At 42.6% G+C, this 16,666-nt stretch overlaps 1 protein-coding gene across 1 annotated transcript in view; it reads right to left on the reverse strand.

Annotated features, from left to right (window-relative positions):
• drd2a (dopamine receptor D2a) overlaps positions 1 to 16,267 on the reverse strand; it is a 42,487-nt gene extending 26,220 nt beyond the window's left edge. Inside the window, exon 1 of the mRNA XM_069668281.1 lies at positions 16,150 to 16,267. The gene's annotated coding sequence lies outside the window, so the exon portion shown is untranslated. The remainder of the gene's footprint in view (positions 1 to 16,149) is intronic.
• Between the last annotated feature and the right edge of the window lie 399 nt (positions 16,268 to 16,666).

Here is a 16,666-nt window from a genome sequence, read left to right on the forward strand (position 1 = left end):
TGGGAAGCTTAGCATTACTGTCACACAGCTTGGAGTGCACTATGTGGATTAAATTATGAATAGTTAGATATTCACTTTAACCGTTACAAACACAGTTCAGATAAGATAATGCCCTAAATCCAGCCTAACTGATTATTGCAAGTACTACCATGACTTCTGTGAAAGAGAGTTGATTCAAGCAACGTCCAGTCAATTTGACTTGCATAACCCAAAGTCTCTATCCTTAGACCCAATTCAAAGAAGGAAAATTATTCCAAACCACCTGAAAAAAAATTAAAGAACCATCAGGAAGAGCAACAGAGAAGGTACTGTCTATCAGGACAAACGGACATGCATTAGTCTTATCTGTACATAATAGAAGACCATTGTTAAATTGCTGTATGGACAAGCAAGGTGACCACACATTTATGAGAATAGGGATACAGAAGAAAGTAAAGCAACTTCTTGGTGAGGAAGTCCAGGGAGAATTTCAAGTGGACAGGCTGGACAAACACTCGAGAAGGAAAGCTCAAGCACACAATTCACAAAGCTAGAAGAAAGGAAGCAAATACACAGGGTAGACAGATACAAAAGGAGGGGCTGAATCTCCTGGAGGATGAATGTTCACATTCAAAACATCTGGCACAAGACACTGACAGCCAGGGGAGAGAGAGGGAGGTCCCATGACAGCCGATGGTCCAGCACAGAGAAGCCAGGATGAAAAGAAACGACAAGCAGAGGGGTAGTAAGAGAGAGGGGGAGAGAGAAGCAGGCACACAGCTTGCATACCCATGTGCTTGTGGGACAGCAAAGAAACACGGGGACAGAGAGAGCCAGTGGGTTTCAGAAAGTTCTGATTCCTTATCAGGAAAAATTTGAGACGGAGAGGTTGAAATCAAACAATACATAACCCAAGGTTAGGGTGAAAAGAGTTTTAAATTTTTATTTGAAGGTCTTAACAGAGTCAGAATGTGTGACGGCAACAGGAGGCTATTTTGGAGGAGAGAAGCATGAAAAGGCCCTGCAGCTAACTAATTTCTTTTTAACTCTAGAGACCAACCTGAATCCTGTATTCTGAAAGCAAAGAGCATGGGAAGGTATTATAAGGTTTAAGGAGATCAGATAGGTGTGCCCATTTATAATTACGCAAGTCATCAGAGGTACTTGAAAGTCTGAAGTATAGGGCGGCAATGAAGGGAAAGTAAAATGGTTGGGATGTGTTAGTTTCTGTGAGAATTCTAGCTGCAGCAATGTCTGTTCTGAAGACCTTTAGTCCTAGTATTAAACGTTACAGTGATCAATTCTGGATTAAACAGACGTAAAGCAGGGTCTCTGGCTTTAATGTATAGCTGAGAATAGGCAAACTTGGGGATTTCTTTAATGTGGCAGTCAAAACAGATAGTAGTATCAAATGTAACGCCAAGATTCTTAGCTGTCCAACAAACAAAAATATCATTCCTGTTGAGAGTAAGCCCTACTTGATTAGAATGCCGTCTCGGTAGAGCAGAGCCAAAAAACAACATCTCAATTGTACAAAAATGTAAGAGCAGGGAATTTTGTGGCATCTCGTTTACAGCAAACAAGCAGGCCTCTAATTTAATAAGTAAGGTATTATCTGTGTAGCAATGGAAGTGAATACCATGACTCTGTATGATTTGGCCAAGATGTAAAATATAAAGAGGAAAAGGCAGTGGGCTAAGAACCGAGCCCTGAGGTACTCCATGTTTAACACAAGAACAATTTAAAGTTTTATTACTGTGGAAAACTTGCTGGGTTTTTTTCTCAAAATGTACAAGAACATAGGCTCAACCTGACGTGAACCAGGGTGTAGACTGTCTAGTTTTGGAAAAAGCTGCAACAGAATCTAGGAGACCAGAAAGGGCAGTGTTTAAAGAGTAACTGCACACTTAAACATGTTTTTGAGCTGTAATCTAAATAATGTTGCTGTACTGTGATGAAAGCATCAATGCTGGTGTTAATATTGACAATTCTTACCAAATTTATAAAAATACACAAAAAATAAAATAAAAATTACACTATTTTTGCTAGCACATTGTACATTAGCCTTCTAGCTAACGTTACGTTACCACTCAGAGACTGCGTCCATTCTCTCTTGCCCTTGCATTGCCTCAGCTCTAAAAGTTCCGGCTTCAGGCATTAGTGGGGCTGGAGCCAACGGCTCTAATGATAGGGCTCGGGACCGCCACGGTCCTCCACCATACTGAAGTGCTCTTCAGGGGACTCTGGAGGGGAGAAGTCCTCCACCTCAAAAGAGCTCTCTGTGGCATATCTGTCTTGTGACTCTGTGTCGCTCTCCATTGTTGGCGAGGGGATGTCACTGAGCTGCCACACACACCCGCACACCCACCCACTCTCCATCAAGTAAAGATAAGTTTGAAGGATGTGACAAATGGTAAACACATCACCACCAACAGAAAAAGGGCAGGTTAGTGTCCATTCAAATTAATAAGAAAGTGATCTGCCAGTGCAGATGATGGAAAAGAGAATCAAAGGAGAGACCACGAGCGGTGAGCGAGTTCATGCTCAAACTGAGCGAAAACCAAAAGTACAGAGAAGTGCCAGAACAGGTTTAGTTAGAGCAAAGAGGGCCTTTATAGGTGAATATTAAAGTCACCAACTATTCTCACCAGATAGACTAACATGGTCAGAGATCAAACCTCCAAATAAATTCTTCTATGAATTAGGAATAAGATGGTCTACCAAGGGCCAAATGGAGTGATGATCAGAGTCTGCAGTCCTGATCAAAGCTGATGCATTCTTTACACCAGGCTAAGACGAGGTCAAGTAAGGATTTTGCTCAGTAAAGATATATTAAGATTCAAAGGAATCGGTTTTATCCCAAGGTAATAATTTTTAAGCAAAGCACAGAGTTTCGAAGATTTTGAAATAGATAGCTGGCCACAAAATCCAAACACTTGGACAGGGAATGTCTGAGCATTTGGCCCTCTGCCCTCTCTGCGGTCATTTTGTCTGCGATTGGTTCATGGCACTGTGCCGACAAGAACAATGTGAAACACAGCTCACATCGCACAAAGCAAACTGATTAGAGAGATTAACTCCACTTTACAGTTTCAAATGGTCTCAATTGCTTGAATACCATATACGTTTCATTATGGCAAACTCCCTATAGCTACTTTAAATACTTGTCCCATTGTTGGAGCTTTATGAGCAGAATGTAAATGCAAGCTAAATAAACTGCCTCTTGGAACTACAGAGGTTTAGTTTTAATGTACTGTATGTTGTTGTACATGATTGATTCAACTTAGAAGAAACACATTTTCTGTTCCATTTTTAACAAGTGCAATAAGATTAAACAACTTTTTCCCTTTAATGAAGAAGGGATAGACAACCATTAATGCATGGAAACAACATCAACAATGGTGAGCAATTGGACTCACAAATTAGAAAATGGAATCAAACATTGATGAATGTAGTCATTTTACCAAAATAACAACCTCAAAGGTGCAATATATGGAGGCTTGACTCTCTCAGAGCACAAATTGGTCTTTCCATGTATGCAAAGGTTCAACTGTATTGCTAATCAATACCCGTTTCTTTGTAATTATTTCCTGAGTGCTGCGATTTCCTGCTTGAAAACACTCTGTTTTCAAACAAACATATCCCCTTCTCAATTTTTAAACAAAGAAGACAAGGCTAAAAACAAGCAGCACATTACTTTAAGTGTCCATTTAGCTGTATAGTCTTTTGAAGCTCTCCAGTGTTTAGCCATCATGCTCACTGCCTTTATGAAAATGTGCCTCTTTGAAAATTTTGCGTCTATTGTTTTCGAGTCTTTGGGGCCGCAGTAAGCAGTGCCAGACAGCTGTCAGTGGTGTCGCAGTCCACCATTGTCCTCTCAGCTCAGAAGCCACTTTGTGTCCGTGGAGTGTGAATAAACAGCAGTCAATATGCTGCTGGTTCAGAAAACTCTCACACACATACTGAGATAAAAAATAAAAATAACCAGGAATCGATCGGGAGCTTAAACTTCAAAACAAAGTTAACAATCACAAACAGAAACTAAAGTGGCCCAGCGGGGGGTCTTTGCTGCCTGCCAGTTTTATTCAATAGGACACAAAGTGTGAAAGCAATGCTAAAAAATGTCAAAAAGGCTATTGTTGCTGGAATGATGTGAAAACTGTTGCACCAGTTGCATCAGTTATTAGATGTGTAGAAAAATAGTGGGGAGTGGGACCGTGTGCCTCAATTATTTTGGCTTCAACTGTCGGACAGTTTGTGGGACATTGTGTTTTCAACGCATTCTCACTGCCAAGTCGTCAATACGTCGGCTTGCTCTGTGGACCTAAGCTTAAAAATATGATGTTATATGGTTCTCAACTGGAGGGTCGGGACCCAAAAGTGGGACGCGGAGCTGTTTTCAGTGGGTTGGGGATATGTGCTGCGCTTTTATTTTGAAGGAGATGGGTTTCCAAGACAAGCATACAGTAGTTGTGTAGTTTATTCACACTCCGTGCACTGATTGGGTAATCCCAGCTACCGCTACATTCTTGAAGCATGATGAGCCCTTTTTTTTGTTTCATTTATGTTGCACTTTTTTAAGTTCATTTCTGTTGAAAAAAGGCTTTTAATTGAATGAATTGCAGAGGGAATGTTTTTCTCTGATGCACTGCCACCTGCTGGTCATTTTGATTGACCATTACACTGTTGTATTTTGTGATGATGACACACAACTAATGTTTTGTTCCGTCTCAAACTGCACCATTTGTCACTAAATAACAGTCATTAAGGAGGTGGTGGTGGTTCCTGAGGCTGGACCAGTTAGATAGCCACTGGTCTATACTACTACAGTGCTTTTGTGCTGGTCTACTGGCACATATCTGAGACCGATTTTTGAGTCCCACCCACCAGTTGAGATCCACGGATCTCCAGTTTGGCACACGCAGGATTCAGTGGTCAGGCCACAAGCTATTGTAGCAATAATAAACAAGTAACATGCAACATCCACTTAGACTTTCAAAATAAAGCTTGCTAAGAAAAATTACACAATCTATCACTTTTGTATGCACACCAATCATGGTTTGGGTTTCAGTAAGTATAGCATATTGAAAATTAAAAAAGTGCCCATGAATATATGTACATGTAATTGATTTACACTGTTATGTTGCAAGCATGCTACATGCTAGTGATCACAAATTATGATTATAAGGCTGCGAGGAGGAGACTGGTTCACTTTCTTCTTACAAAAAAGCCCAGACTTTCTTTTATGAAGTGCTGCAAGTTTTATTTCACAAAACGTCCTTCTGAAATAAAACTAAATGATAACGTCAGAAATGATGGTCTTGCAAAATGTGCAGCCATAAAAAAGGGCAGTCTGGACTTTACCATTCTTAACATTTGTTCAGATAAACTGTCTGCAGCAGCTACAGGACACAACATTAATACACTTTTACTACCAAACTATCAATACTGCATGGTGAGAGGGCAGAGTCGTTTGGAACAACGCTGTGGGTAGATAATAAAATGTAATGACTTTCTAAGACATAAAATGTTCTAAATACTCCAAAGGCTGTAAGAGGAGCACACTAATGTTTTTAGTAATATGTCTGTTTGTTGTCTCACTCAGTGTTTTTATGAAAACATCCATCAACTTTATGAGTTTGTCCAGTTCTGAGGTACTTAGAGACGAGGATCGGGGTAAATGGCCAAAGTCAACGCAGATAACTTTTATTAAAATCATTATGCTGTGAGGTAATAGCCTTGTATACCCTAGTATGCTTCATCATTACTGTGCCCACACGTAAATATATAACTTTAGGTCTTTGCACACTTCTATAGTTAATAATGACCAACAACTAGGAGGTAATGCAGGCCCTACTACTTTATATCTTAACCCATGAACACAACTGATAACAGCCATTTAATTGGCTCATAAGATCCAAATCAGCTCCTTTGAGAAGCGGGATGCTGTTAATGGGCACAGAGGGTCTTTAAACTGATGGAATACGATGCATATAAACGTACAGCATTATTAAGAAAAACATATTAAAAGTTTAATCAATTTGTGACGGTACCTTCACATGCAGCACAGCCAGTCACAAATGTACGCACACCTGTGTTCTCATTCTTTATTATTCAGCGGATAGAGAACAGAGCAGCAGCCACACTGCATCCATCCCTCATCATTTAATAGGCTAAACAGTGCTGCAGCCAACCAGGCGACCTCACTATTGTGAGCAGTTGACCTGTCCTGGATGTAATCCTTAAATAGCCTGACCTCACCTTCTACCCACAATCCCTCAGTCTTGCATCTAACCGCGTCCTCCTATTCCCAGGTGACCCCCGGCACTGATCTATGAAAGCAAGAGGCATTATCTGGCTCTCCTGGATCTCCACAGTAGTGACGGGGCTTTTCTCTGCAGAGCGGCGAGCTCGGCGGCCTCCACTGACCACCAGAAACAGATAAGACGCACATGTGAGAGTGTTTGTCTCGTATCCAGTAGCTACACGTCCTCCATGTAGGGTTTCTCATCAGATAACGGTGTGTAACAACAGATTCAATTTAAGGGTGTTTGTTTGTTACAGTTTTACAACAGTAATTATAGTTTGATAATGTTTTTAATAAAGGGGCGCATCATAATTACAACATAGAATGATTTAGTTTGGGAGCGAAAGAGGCATAACTTTATTCAGCCTTCATTGGCTCATCCTAATTAAAAAGCATGATTTCTTTCTAATATGCTCATTAACACACATTTTTTCTTCTTTTGCCTCCATGTAACTATGTCTTTGTAGTTGTAGTATTGTCTTATTTTAATTAGAGCACACTTACAGCATGATTTTAGGCCTTTAATCTCGCTGCAACTAGATAATGATGCCGCTATTCTCAAATTAGCTGCTTTTATCGCGCTTCCATTAAAGGGACCGTTTTGTAATTGCAGCCGAACCTCCCATATAATTTTAAATGCTTTTTTTGAGCTGGCATCAGGCAGAGGGAAAACTAATAATCAGGCCTTTTTCCTTTCTGAGTACTAATGTCATCCAATCATGAGGCAGCGATGCAGGAGTCAGCTTATTAAACCCCGCAATAAACTGCGGAGCTAATCTTACGATGAGCCGCATTTAATCAATAATTTTGTTGTATTGAATCACCGCGGTTACAGAGGCCTGGGATTTGATTGTGCAGCTCACTCAAACACACGAGCATGCACAGACACGGCTACATACATGTCGCACACTAAAGAACATATACCGTGCATGGATGTAGCAGAAAGTTACACAAACAGAAACACACATTAGCTACAGCCCTTTTTTCACCTGACAATACACAAAAAAAATCCCATCCCAAATCCCAATGTTCTCTTTATAGCTTCAGGCTTTGTTTGACAAGTGTCTTTGATTAATGTATTCACTCATCAAGTTTGCATGATTAATTGTCTTCCCCAATGTGACTATGCCAATTATTCACACCGCATTTTCTCATAGAGTTGTATTATAATATGCTGTTCCGTTGTTACAAATAGGGTTTGCAGCATGAAACCTATTCCCTTATTCCCAGTCTATGCAAAGAGGAAGCCAAACCTCCAGCTGATACCGCCCTGTCAATACTGTCAAAGTGTTTGATTCCGCCCTGCGATAGCCTCTATCCTAATTAGTTTTCTATCTCCAGCAGCCCTCTTAGACTCCAGGTCTGAATCACTGATGCCGGTAAAGTCAATGACTATCTTGTGAATTCCCTTTCCCCGGGAAAATAGCTCCCCTTTGTTGCTGAATGAGTAGAGGAGGCAAGTTATCACGATTGTGAAGGCCCTGTTCTGCAGACGGGCTGTGTAGGTGGGAGCTGCTTCGACTTTTGCTGTGCTGAAAATAAACCTGCTCATCCAGAGTAGCAATTACTGTGTCATTATCTTGGCATTGCAATTATGGCCCCTTTCTCTCAGCATCCCTCATATGTGAAGGTGCATTTGCATTCGATTTAGTTCCTGAGAGAGGTAATAAATAGTTACAATTTAGACACGGGAAAGGTGGAAGATGGTTATTAGGAAATGATGTATTTCCACCGTTTATTAGGAAAGATAATGTGCTGTGTTGTTGTTCTGTAACAGGTAAACTAATAGCTTTTATAAAACATGTACAGTCGAACGTTTGCAGATTGATAGACGGTGTTTACAACTGATTATGCGATGAATCCATCTTTGAAGGCGGCTTACATGTGATTCATATTGACACTGAAAAATAAAGAGAATAAGAGGAGGAAATTTGTTTTCAGTATTGCAACCTCACTTGATAAAGTCCAACGAGGGCACTCAGTCATTTATTTGATTGACATATGCAATAACCTGTTTCTCTGGAAATGGCATCCTGAGTGCAAATTTTAACACTGACAGGGGACTTTTTCACTGTAGCGACGCTGTCACACGGACGTGAAAAACAACCAAATGAAATATTGGAAACCATCCAGGAAGCGTCAAGACACATTTAGAGACGGGAAGAGAGAGGGACATAAAGGGCTAAATAAAAGCAGCACTAATGTAGCATCCACAAACAGAAAGGCCCTCGGGGTACGAATTCAACCTACGCATCAGGGTTATTGATACCGTGAGACATAAAGGTTACTGGTGCTGGTGATTTCAGCCATTACACACTCAAATCAAGCCATGAGAGTAAGACTGGTGGAGCACCCGCCCACTGCACGGAGAAGAGAGGGGAGGCTGGTAACAAGCCTCCATCGACCTCATTAGGTCGTAGGGAAGCTCCAACCTAACAACCAGACTTGTCTCTTGTGAGGCTGCATACTCCACACACACACACACACACACACACACACACACACACACACACACACGGCTCCTTTTCCATTACAAGACACGGACAAACACACATAGGAATGGATGCAGGTGCACACACGGGGTCTCTGCTCCTGCCTTCTCCTGACACGCCCTGCCTGCTCTACAAAGTAAGCCCCAGGTAAATCAAGTGGCATGCCCCACTGTACCTGTCTGCGGGCCCTGTGTTGTTTTTATTAGAAAGAAAGTTGAGGTCAGGCTTTCTCCCTGCCTGATCCGTGCCTGAGCTTCCTGCACAGTCATCTGAGGCAGTTTATTATCCTGCAGCCCGGCACTGACCTGGATGCTGCTGTCGACCATGGAGGCAGATTCTTTGCATTAGTGCTTGGCAGACTCATAGCAGTGTATTGATAGTAGCTAAATATACACAGTTGCCAAACAACAGACCGAGCATACAAGAAATGTTCCATATTTTGTTGCATATCCTGTCCTTTTAATGAGACTGTGCCCAGCTGAAATATTTGCGGCAAAGCTGGTGGCTTTAATTAATGGTAGAAAAACAGGCCTGCTTTCAAAGCGAGAGGAAGAAAAGCATGACCCAATCACATTTCAGTGACTTGTGAGTTATTTTTAGTTTTATCTCCTAATATCAGCTGACACCTAAATTGTCTGGTAACTTACTTCATATCATATAAAAGTTGTCTTCCTTCTAATTAAAAAGTTAGAGTATCACAGCTTGGCTCGTGTCAGTGGCGTGCCCTGTCACATGCTGCAAGCTAATAAGGAAGAATATCTTGTTGTTTCTTTGTGAACATGGGATATAAATATATATGTGATACTTTACGCCCAGATTGTTAAAATCTAATTTAAAGTAGCTGCTCCCACCGGTTCTGCCACCAGGAAGTTAAAAAGAAAACACAGTAGAGCTAACGATGCAACAAGTGATCCTGCAAAAAGGTCACGAGCGAGACAGATAGGTTGAGACGATGGAAACTGCTTTAACCAGGTAAGTGCAGAGATGTGGGTTTGCCTTGTGGTCACTGAGAGGTGTGCACGATAGAAAAACCGATAAATTTTTTAAGACTACAAGGATTATCATCAGAATCATCACTGCACCCAGTAAAATAACCTGGTACTTCTCAAACGTGGTGGTTTGCAGGGTTCAGTTATGAAGGAGCTTGATTCATAAGTGAGTGCTATGAATCAGCCTATTGCTTTAACATTTAATTTACAAGTCAGATCGGCCCTAAAATCCCCTCATTATAGGCTCCTAACACTACCAGAACACCTGTCTGTCCTTATCTGTGCTTGACATCACACACAAGGCTGATACAGAGCAGCTATTTCACCTTACCTGGCAGCTAAAAGTGTCTGCAGCCGAGTATAACCCAACAAAATCCTCATATAATTACAAACAGATCACCTATTACAGACATAGAGCAACATGAGCATCCTGCAAAGGAGACATTTTTGGCCACCTGATGTACATAAAGAGACATTTTTGCCAATTTTCAGCTCTGAATCTGAATGAGGGTTATGGTGTGATAATTGCCTGCCGTTGTTGCAGATGTTCCTCGAGTCTTTCGGGCCCAGCTGAGCATTATGCTGCGCTGTGATTTAATGTAGTTGGAGGCCTTGAAGAATAACAGTCGCTGACTTTCCTTGTATTGCAAACTAGCTGTGTAACTATGCTGTATATGAACAGCAAAAATAGCATCGACAAGTGCAGAGGATGCTGTGGACGAGGAAAAATCTTAGCAAGGCCGAGGCTGTTAGCGCGTAGTACATTCTTGTAGGCCCTGTCGACATGGCTCCGCAATCAGGAGAGCTAAGCTTTCTCTGTCAGCATAGCTTAAGCTGAGGATTTGGTTGCCTCAATTGACAACATTTACCATCACCACTGATTGGACATCCACACAGAATGTGGTAAAACCTTCCCTTGAGTCAAGAAGCAACTGCTTTTTTCCCCCTGCTTTGACTTACAATGTGTTGAGGAACATGTCAGGATAATCAATGCTCGATGACCTCCTTCAGCAGCCACCACTTCCTCTTATTTCTCTGCCGTTTCATGCTGGGCAGGAAGTGTACCATTTGCTAATCTGAGATGGTCTGCTGGAAATGGCTGCCTTTTGTTTTGGTCGGGGGGGGTTAGGGGGAATCATCAGGGAGCAAACACAAGCGCACAGTGAGTGGAGAACAGAACGAGCTGACAGTAGCTGCAACTGTTTACTCCCAGTGGGTTTCCCACTGTGGGCAACCATTTCCATAAACCGGAGGTAATTGATTCAACATTAATAATATAAATATTGGTTAATGGGGTTTTATACAGGAAATACTAAACACCCTGTTTACTATTCTCATTTGTGTAATCTGTTGGAGGCCTTGCTGCTGATTAGTTCAAAGCCGTGTTTGTGTAGGCCTTGATATTATCAGAGATTAGCATTTGCTACAGGAAATGTTTGATTGGATAATAATCTATCAAAGCGCAAAAGAGCAAAAGGTCACACAGACAGCAGCATCTATGCTCGCTTTGTTCTGCAAACAAAGGACTCCCAAACACTTGAAGGAAATGTCAAGGAAGCTACGACTGAAAGGCTGTTTAGTCAGACCTCAGCTTTGATTCTGGACTTGACTCAAGAGAGGCATCACCCTACTTCAGCTTACTTTCACCTTTTTAATTTTTCATCCTTTTTAAAGGCTGAGATTCAGCGCCAAAAGACGAGCTTAAGAGAGAGCGGTATAAATAATCTTTCTTTCCACACCTTGAGGCATTGTGTGTGTCAGGCACCATCTGCCGGAGTTCGAATGATCTGGAACTAGTGCTGCTAATTTCGAGTCCACAGAGAGGCTCTCTTGAATGGACTACACGTTCACGTCCTGTTCCAGACCAAAGACGCCACACAGCGAGATAATTGGGAGGATCTTTCTCTTGGGAAATTCTTTTTTCTCATCTTCCTTTGCTATTAATCCTCATTCCTCGGACTTAGATCTAATAGTCACCCTGTCAATCGTTGCACATTGTCTGTCATCCAGGTGGTCGGCATTGTTTGCTGCTAGGTTCAAAGGCGGCCAGGAAGTAGTATTTAAAGCCACTAGCCTCTGATATTTCGACACTCCCTGTCCAGTGACATTCACAATGCACGTGTGTCTCAAAGCACACACACTGTGCGTTGTCCTGTTACACTCCGACTGCCTAACTGCAGCTAACACGCGCACACACACCTCTCAGGGGAGTATTGTGCGTAGTTCTAGGGAGAAAGAGCCAATGGGAAGGTTCACTGCTCTTTAAACGCACCCTGCGCTTGGACTGCGTGGTGCTCGTGCTGCAAAAGGCTGACACCAACTGGCAGTTTTTCAAATTAAAAGCGTGATATGGAGCATGTCTGACCAGCAGAGCCTTAGGCGTGTAGAAGTTATTTTGCTCTTCTTTTTAACGGTAAGAAAGTCACTTTGGCAGCTTTTAAATGTGTATATGTGCATGTGTTCTAAATCTAAAGATGAATTTGTGGATCTGTTTGGTCACAAGACTGCAGTACCACTTTAAATACTGTAGGTGTATTAGCATATATAATGAGAGCTAAAAAGATGAATATTGTGAAAACACAACAACAATCACAGGCGGACCATTGCAACAAAACACTCCTCCTACAGAAAGCACCATACTGCTGATATAGACTGCAAGGATGGATATGTAACATGGACACACCATTAATGTTCAGACCGACCCGCCATGTGACATAACTTTGTCAGCATATAACTGTAACCTGGAGCATAACCAGATCTTGATGGATCTCCTATTGGCTTCAGGACCTAATTGGCTCCTCCACCCTTTCACTGATGGTGCCGCTCCCCAGGGTGCTGACGTATTTGACATGTTAGGGAGTGGGTTTCAGTATATAGACAGAGAGAGGGAGAGAGAAAGAATGTAGGCCAGGATACTTTCACACACATCCAATACAATTAAAGGATTTACTTGTCAAAACACAAAGGGGCTGCTGGACCACAAACTCATTCTGTAAGACATAATGGAAGAGCTGTGCGGGGGTGTGTTTTCAGAGATGGTGTGCTGTAACATGTGCTCCATGAACTGTTATAAAGATATACAATAATCCCTCTGCTAATTAGAGGAGTCTTTGTTAACAGTGTCTGCGACTTTTAAGCCATTTTGAGCTTCCAGTGAGTGTTTTAGCTTCAGCTGCAAACTATTTTTATTTCATCTTAGCTCACTCATGTTTCCGACAGAACCACACGCAAAGGTCACTGAAGCTCCGGTGTTCATTCCTCTGCCTTTTCTGTTTATTCTGGTCCAAACAATGCTCCCTCTGAGCTTTATTTCTATGGCTTACGCTGACACAATTGTGGGAAACGACCACTGCATTCTGGGTTTAACTGAACATCGAAGAATGCAAGATGCAAATAGTAGAATGTCCGGTCAAGTAGTTTAAAGAACGATTTAGTTGGTCGGGGGCTATGAAAGAGTCAAACTGACACAGGACTTTCAAAACCAAGAGTCAGTATTGAGTTCTTTAAAGCTGCTTAATGTCATTTACATATTGTAGCTTTGTGGAGTAGCTAGACCGATGAAGGAAGAATGAGGAAGAGGCGGTTTGCGTTGCTAGCTCATCAGAGCCCAGATTTATTTCCTTGTTTCAGCAAGAGCTAACCCGAGGTTGAGGTGTCCCTGGAAAAACGACAAGCAGGTTGGCTAACTCCATCTTCCACTAATACCCCTTTCCCACCAGGATTAAAGCGCTGACGCGGGTTTTTCAGACCCGAGAAGGCCCGCCTATAGATGCTGATTGTCTCTGTTCCCATTGCCAGTGGAGTATACTCCTGTCGGTCTCTTTTCTGCCACGTCACCATCTGACGTCACAAACGCACTGGAGACAGGGTTAGTAAACAGTGAAGATGTTACGGTGGTTTGGTCTTTATTGTATCCATTACTCATTCAGTCTATTTATCAAATTTGCCGCCCACAAATTCTGAACGACGATCGAGCGCTGCTGGGATGGAGACAGCCGGAATTTGTATATGAGATGACGAGGTGTCGCAGAAGTTACCGACAGAGCATAGCATCGCGCCAGAGAGGGGGGCGGAGATCAGCGTGTCGACACGTGTTTTGTGTTCCGATCAATGTCGATCCGAAACAAGGCAATAATTACCCGGGTTGACTGCAGAGTCATTTGACCCGGGTCTGAATGCCGATTGAAGCCTTTCCTACTAAGCAAACAAGCCGGGTGTTAGTGGGTTTTTTGACCAGTGGAAAAAGTGCTTAAGGTGGACACCTCCCACAATAAACAACTGCAAAACAACAGCAAACATAAACAGGAACTATACCCAGCGTTACAATACGTTACCTAAAACATGTACAAAGCTTAGCTAACTAATGCTAGCTAGCTGATGTAACACTAAGTATCATTCTTATTTTAACTGCATGATCTTTTCTCCTCATTTAACCAAGTAGTTTAAGTGCTTTAACAAGTCTATGACGGTTTCACATCATTACCCCCACGTTTCAGATGTTTGTCCAGAGCGAAGGTGAAGACACGAGGACATTTTGCCTCCTGTGTGCAGCGTCGCTAATTTAAGAAATGCTGCTGTCAGTCTTCTACGAGGTTATGTTGTCATATGGCTTTCAGATGTACTAAATGAGGTTGTGATTCCACAGACTGCATCAATTTTGGGCACCAGTGCCGCGTCAACAAACATTTGTTTCGGTGTGTAACTGGATTTAATAAGCACAGGCAGCGACACGCTGTTGTTTTTGTTGAATCCCTGTCATCTCCCCTGGGAGCTGCATGTTGAATCCAAATGTCACTATTGACTGACCAGCTGCATCAAGCGATTTGGCTTTAAACCCTGTAATTATTGTGCTAATAATGTCCCTAATCCTGTGAAAACCTGTGAACCACTGTAAAGTAAATATCCCTATGTAATCCAGTCTTTCAAAGCAGACCTGCTGAAGGTTTGCTCTGGAATCTGAGTCCTTGTTAGTGTTGCCTTCTCCTGATATCATTTCAAGAAACTCACGCTGAGAGAAATATCCGCTTTGTCTGGAGCTTCCAGGTGATTTGATTCAATAAAGCTGTCTGTGTCAAACAGCTGGACCTGACACGCGCGGCATCAGGCTGCTCTGCGAGGCTGCCTCTCGACGAGATGTGACAGATCAGCGACAGGAAGGAGCAGGATCCATATGGGTGAACAATATGTCTGAAGACAGTCACATGGACGGACAGCGAATACGCACACGACATCCAGTCTCAGTAGACATGCTTTCTCTCAGGATTAGCTGTTCACTTTTCTCTATTATTAAAGCATCGAGGAGAGCTGACATGACTTTCTCTTGTCAAATTAAACCTGACGGTATCCTTTTTATTGACAGCAAACAATAAGGGAACCGGGTGTGAACATTGTTGAGCTCCTCACATCTGCTGACTTACAGGAGAGCTACTAAAATGTCAGTCCTGTCATGTGATTGTTCTTTTCTCTTTCTTCTTCTTGTGTGATATAACAATAGTTGGATATCATTGTAAGCATTATCATCGTTCTCGTTCTCATCTTCAAAATGATAAACTAGGCATAAAACTGCATTAGGCCTTTCCTCCACTCACATCGCCCGTTGTTTGTAACTTGTTAAAGCTGGGTACAGGACAGGTCGTGCACCAGAGCAGCCGGTGCACCTGCCCTGCGCGCAGATCTGTGTGGAGGACGCGCAGCCTCTGGAGGACCCGGCACTAATTGCAAACTGGATAGCACAAACAGATCTAAAATCAGCACTCCGTGGGTTGGGAGGAACAGCTTGACACAGGCACACTGCCACCTTTCAAGATTTACACTAGAGCTCACACGGAGCACTTCTCTGGACCGGAGAAGAGCAAATGTTTGCTTTTAGTTGTTTTACATCGAAGTCAAACCCGGATCGATAGTCTCCAGTAAACAATCGACATGTTCGTAAATCCTCCCTGTAGTGCATAGCTGTGTGTGTGTGTGTGTGTGTGTGTGTGTGTGACACATGCATAGTTCGAGCGCTAAGGCGCGCGCTCTTATTCTCACACTCAGACTCTTGGTGTTCATTTGGAAATGAACAAATATTGGGTGAAAGGTGACGCGTAAATGGTCCGCCAAGAGCCACGGCAATTCACCTTGAAAGTTAGTATCTCGAGAATCAGAGCCCATAAATCACTTTGTATAACCCTGAATCTCCCATTAGGTAGGCTGATCCGCTCCACCTTTTCCTGCTGGTTAGTAATGCTGTGTACACACACACACACACACACACACACACACACACACACACACACCTTAGTATAACATAAGGGCTTAAACAGATTGAAATTAAAGATAATCTTGTTTTTGGGCATCATCTTGTTTTCGGCGCGTCACACAGGAGAAATGATTGTCTTACCTTCACGCCATAAGTTTGACCGAATCTTTGTTTTTCAGGCACCGGCTGTTAAATCCAAGAGCATCCACAGTCCGCTCCCACAGTATCCTTCATTTGCTTCTCACATTGTTTACTTTTTATACATGAATCGAGTCGGTGACAGCGGCGCGTGTGCGAGGCATCAGTACCGGCTGTTAGGGGGGGGAAACCGCATCAAAAACCCTCGCACAATAAAATAACTGATTTAAATCAAACTTCTTTCCTGGTTGTTTCGCAAAAACCTCGAGGAACTATTTTCTTCTGTTTCTGTCAAGAGAAATAGGCAGAGGTTGTAACTGCGCGGGGTCCGTCTGGTGTGGAGGAGCTTTACGCACGGAGTTACCTTCAGCACTGACGGAAGCAGGAGACGCGGCGACTGTAAAGAAGTGAGGGAAATCAAGGCGGGGTTACATCTGTTTAAACGCTCGCAGGAACGTATGTTTCCTATAGTGTCACTGTAATTGGTGAGACCTTACATCACCTTACATTAACCTCCCTC

This window comes from Semicossyphus pulcher, unplaced genomic scaffold (genome assembly GCF_022749685.1).
Source record: "Semicossyphus pulcher isolate SPU_LCO1_2020_fin unplaced genomic scaffold, fSemPul1.0.p SCAF_19, whole genome shotgun sequence".
In the NCBI taxonomy this organism is placed as follows: domain Eukaryota; kingdom Metazoa; phylum Chordata; class Actinopteri; order Labriformes; family Labridae; genus Semicossyphus; species Semicossyphus pulcher.